Source organism: Miscanthus floridulus, chromosome 10 (assembly GCF_019320115.1).
Source record: "Miscanthus floridulus cultivar M001 chromosome 10, ASM1932011v1, whole genome shotgun sequence".
In the NCBI taxonomy this organism is placed as follows: domain Eukaryota; kingdom Viridiplantae; phylum Streptophyta; class Magnoliopsida; order Poales; family Poaceae; genus Miscanthus; species Miscanthus floridulus.
The window spans coordinates 13731913-13737316 of NC_089589.1; the positions used below are offsets into that span (position 1 = coordinate 13731913).

Genomic DNA, 5404 nt, shown 5'->3' on the forward strand with positions numbered 1-5404 from the left:
CAGATACATGTGTGATGGGCTGGTTTGACGACGGATCGACGTCAAAACAGAGGGAGAGATTAAGTAGCTGCTGGCTGCTGCTGTTATTGATGACGTGCCTGGTTGCTTTCTTGCCGAAGTTGAGATTATCACGTGCAAGGATCAGTAGTATATAGAAAAGGAAATCAACGCCTCTTAGGCATCACGGTCCCTTCACACAACACAGTCCTTAACTGACACAAGCGGGATCAAAGAAGCAGGACAAACCTACCATCATCAACAACATACTGGATCCCGCCGGATCTTCGGTTATTCATTGATACATGGTTCTTTTCCACAATAGAAAATATAGTCAACCGTGTTAAAGTAGCCACCTATATCTTGTAGGTGACAGCAATCATCCGACTTCTACCGGTCTAAGCATGGCTAAACATGCAGCGGCGATCCTATATGTATGATCTTATGCATATGTAAAAAGGAATGTGTAACACCCAAGCGTCACAAAAAGTCGGCATCAAACACCCATCAACTATGTAAACGTGAAAGAAACAACAAGAACAAAGCTATGATTAAGATAAGCTCCAACACAAAGGTTATTATTGTCCACAAATGGTAACCAAACTAGTTAATTCTAAGTTTACTAAAAAAAGACAAGTATCATTATTATCTCTAAATGTATGTGAAATAGTGAAGATGTGCCGCTACTCCCATCCCTTCAAGCAAGCATCCAAATCACACACCTAGAAAGATAAGAGGGGTGAGAATAAATCTCAGTAAGCAAACTAACTGAACATGTCATTCAAACTACAAGTTCATTAGATATTGGTTTAAACATAAAAGAATACATGTCATAAATAAATAAAGGTTCATGATAAGAATATTTATCCAATGAAATTCCAGTAAAGAAATAAAGGGCATCATATATAATAAGCAAACCACGACCACAAACGAATAGGACGATACTCATATAAATAAAAAGAATACTCCACATCTCCACTTCATGGCAACATAAAACTTCAATTCCAATAATCCTCAATGAGTGCAAATGCAATGCATATGCATGTCCACTGCCTTCATACCCAACAAGGCATGAAGCTGCATCGTATCCCTCCTCGGGCAACGTACGTTGCTGTACCGGTACGGTCATGACCATAGGTCAACGACATAATCCACAAGAGCATTTCATAATAGTTATATAACTTTCTCACCGACCTAGTTCAAGAGCACTCTGGAATAGTTATATGACTTTCTCACCGACCTGGCTCGATGCATATGCTCATGATGCAATGATATGATGCAACTGCAAGTATACTTACCTCATCTGCCATATACATCCACAACCATAAAACATTTCACTTACCTTTCGATGATAGACAAATTCTTACCACATACGTCATATACCTTCACAATAATAAAATATATCACTTACCTCATGATGATAAACAAATGACAAAAGGAAAAAGTCTACTTGACCCCCTCAACTATCATACTTGGTCTACTTCACCCTCTCAACTATGAAACCGTCTGTTTTACCCCCTGAACTATCTAAAACTGTCTGTTTTACCCCCCTGGGGCGGTTTTCAGCGGCGGTTTTGCTACAGTAACAGCGGGTTTGCTACAGTGCCTGCGGGTTTGCTACAGTGCCCATGTTTTTGGATTTTCTTTTTTTTATTTATTTTTGGTAAATTTTTGAAAAATCATAGTAAATCATAGAAAAATCATAAAATAAAAAATCTAATTTTATTGGACTCCACATGAGTAGATCTACATAGTGAATATATAATACGGTATACTTTAGTACAAAATTTTTACTGTAGCCTTAGATTAATTGGAAAATATAATTTTGTCTGTAATTAATTAGAATAATTCATAGCTGCAGCTTCTATGGTCCAATTGTGGTGAAATTTTTATGGTACGCTAATTATTGTATGCTTGAACTATAGTAAAAATTTCGTACTCATTGGACTATGTATAACTTAGTTATAGATAAATTCTAATTAATTACAGACAAAATTGGATTTTCCAATTAATCTAAGGCTACAGTAAAAATTTTGTACTAAAGTATACCGTATTATATATTCACTATGTAGATCTACTCATGTGGAGTCCAATAAAATTAGATTTTTCATTTTATGATTTTTCTATGATTTTTCAAAAATTCACCGAAAATAAATAAAAAAAAGAAAATTCAAAACCACAGGCACTGTAGCAACCCACCGTCACTGTAGCAAACCCGCTGTTACTGTAGCAAAACCGCCGCTGAAAACCGCCCCAGGGAGTAAAACAGACGGTTTTAGATAGTTTAGGGGGTAAAACAGACGGTTTCATAGTTGAGGGGGTGAAGTAGACCAAGTATGATAGTTGGGGGGGGTCAAGTAGACTTTTTCCAATGACAAAAGATTCAACATGAAGATCATATATAAGTTACTTTAAAGAATAAGTGAATTTATTCTTAGATATATTATCTCGATTTAGTTAATATTTTGACAAAGTGTAGGTAGATTAAATAACATGTCAAGCTGTAGCAAACCACCGCTACGTTTACTTGCCTCGAAACCGCGATGCAAAAACGTGATCTAAGGACAATCCAAAGGTGCACCACCTGTTCAAACATCATCACCTCAGAAAAATAAACTCATACAAACATTCATAAATGACACATAAACCGCTTCTACGGCCTGCGCTACCCTTTCCCCAAAAACAACAACCGAAGAAACAATCAACAGCAGTAACCCTGCTTCACTTTTTTGCTGTGGATAAATTACATGTTCAAAAATTATGAAACTTTTATAGAAGATGGAAAACACTTTTGTCTACAACTTTGATGTAATACAATCTAGCATATGAGATCTCAAAGATGGGATAAACAACCTCTGAACCTAACTAAACTTTTCTGACAACCAAAACAGGACAACAAACTTACAAATTTCATAACTGGAGTTATGCTCACCCAAAAATGATAGTCTTTACTAATCTGGAAAGCTTAGGAAAACCTCTATAACTTTTGTTTTATAACTTTGTGATTTTAATGCACTGATAATGCCCTAATTGAGACCACATGGTAACTGAATTTTTCTGAAGACGAAAAGATGACAGTCAACTAAAACAGTAACAGCTAAAGCTATGAAAAACATATTATGTCATGCTATACAGCTTTGGAAAGCTTATGAGATTACCAATAACTTTCATTCATATTTCTCCCAATGATTTCGACAGCAAGCTATCTCAAAAAATGAATTCATCTACAGCTGTCCAGAAAATTGGCAGAACCATTGCATCGCAAATAAAGGACCATAACTCTCAAACTACTGATGATAAAATCGTGAAATTTCACAAACTAATAGATCTGAAAGCCTCTACAACTTTCATATTATAAAGTTTCACTAGAAAAATCGTCTTTGTTGTCTAAACAGCACAAACAACAGCAGCACTCGATCTACAGAACAGCAGAACCCTAGATCGACATTCAGATGGAGATCCTCCCCATAAAACCAATATGCCCCACGAATAGAAGTCGTCTAAACCTCAATTAAACAAAGGGAAAGGCAGATTCCTCACCTTGTCTATACCCTAAACCTTGGGCAACGAGATAGAGATGGGGAAAAGCCGATCTACGCCGATGATGTACCCCATCTTCATCCTGTCCTCCTCCTCAATCTGTCTTCTCCTTTTCCCCCAGATTTTTGCTGCTATGGAGGTGGTTCTACAGAGGGGAAGGAGCTATGGGGAGGGACAGCCACGTCCTGGGGAGGGAGGGGATCGACAAAGGTGGTAGTCGGGATCCCCCTCCCTAGGTCTAGAAAGGGTAAATTGACTTGGGCCTAGCATGTGGTCGGGTTGGATGTTTTATTTCTTCCTGTTTTCTCTCCACGAATTGGGCTGAAATTAGGCCTAGTTGCATCAACTCAAGCCCAAAAGGTCCATGCTCATATGTTAGTACTTTCTTTTGTTTCTGGGCATTACAGAATGACATGATGCAAACATAGGGGCTGCTCACAAACATAGCATTCATCTACAGCAACCTAGCAACACCGAAGTACGCTAAACATGGTGACAAGGTGTTGTTATCTTTTAGTCAGGCCAGGCATTTTGTTTAAACTGAAAATTTGATTTGGATTTTTTTTCGGTTCTCAAAATGTTTAGTTTTCAACCTTCAAGAGCCGATCGTTTTATTTCTAAACTAGAAACCGACAGGTTCGGTTTCGATTTATTACTTTAGTTTTTTGGTTAAAACCGAACTGACCGAAATTTACTATAACAAGGGGAAAAAAAAGGAAAATATGCCGTGCCCCTCCTTGCTCGCGGCGCCTGCTCCCTACACCGCGCTTCTCGCGCACCTCCGTGCGCTGCTCGCCGTCGCCTCCCCGCGCTCGCATATCGCCACTGCCTCCCCACGCTCGCAGCTTGTTGGCGGCTCCCTGCTTCCGCAGCCGCTCGCCGCACGTCGCTGGTCCTTTGCCGCTGTTGTCAGGGTTAGGTTCACCGATCAAGTCTGTGGGTGCCTGCGTGGGGTTAGGATCTTGCCATCTTGGGGATGGGGAGATGAGGCTGGTGGCTTGGTGGGCCGGTGGGGGCTGGTTGCCTGGTGCAGGTTGGTCAGTTCGGTTTGAGTAGAAAACCACAACCGAAGTCGAGCACCGAATTTCCCAAACACAAGAACGGAACCCACAATGGAAAAGACTGACAATTCGGTTCAATTCGGTGTGGTTCGGTTTGCGGTTTTGAAAAGTGCCCAGCCTGATCTTTTAGTTTCTTTTTACTGAGTAGGTGCATATCTCTTCTCTAGAGCAAACTTACCAATCAAACTAAGATATAACTCTTCGTTAGCTGTATGTTATTCACAACCTGTAGCTAGCAACTTATTTTAATTAGCTTAAGCAACCAGTAGCAAGTACAAAGCTCTCACATCACAAGCATTTCATAAAAAGGTTAAAAGTTGCACTAAATTGCACACAATTAGCAAACTGCATGCAACAATTAAATTCTGGGCACAACCAAGCATAGCAACAGATAACACACATCCTAAACATGGTAGAAAAATTATTGCTTAACCCCAATTAAATTGTTTATATGATTTATAAAATTACACATTAAACATATGTGAAAAAGGGAACTGCTACTTATTGTACAGTTTTAATGCTGTAAAAACTACAGTAGCTTAAGCATGTACCCAGTAGCTTAGTGCATAAATTTCATCATTTTTGGACATACAAAACAGCCTGCACAAAAAATGACAAGCCAAACAAGCTTAAACAAACTTAAACATGTCCAGCCTACTTAACAGAGTCAAACAGCAGGTTTCATATTTTTATTGCATAGATCATTTTACCAAGAAACTATATACATATAACTCCCATTATCATTTTCACAAGATAGGAAGCATGAAACATAGTTAAATTAGTGCAACACATGAAAATTACTTGAA

The 5404-nt window shown here is 38.7% G+C and overlaps 1 long non-coding RNA gene across 2 annotated transcripts; it reads right to left on the bottom strand.

The window, feature by feature from the left end:
- Positions 1-431: 431 nt before the first annotated feature.
- On the bottom strand, positions 432-3759 carry LOC136487694 (uncharacterized). Of its 2 annotated transcripts, none has more exons than XR_010767325.1 (3): positions 3538-3759; positions 2529-2581; positions 432-719 (listed from the first exon to the last, which is right to left on the bottom strand). It is a non-coding gene; the product is annotated as an uncharacterized lncRNA (long non-coding RNA). The 2 variants fall into 2 exon arrangements; XR_010767324.1 differs by having other exon boundaries at positions 434-1380.
- Positions 3760-5404: the final 1645 nt, after the last annotated feature.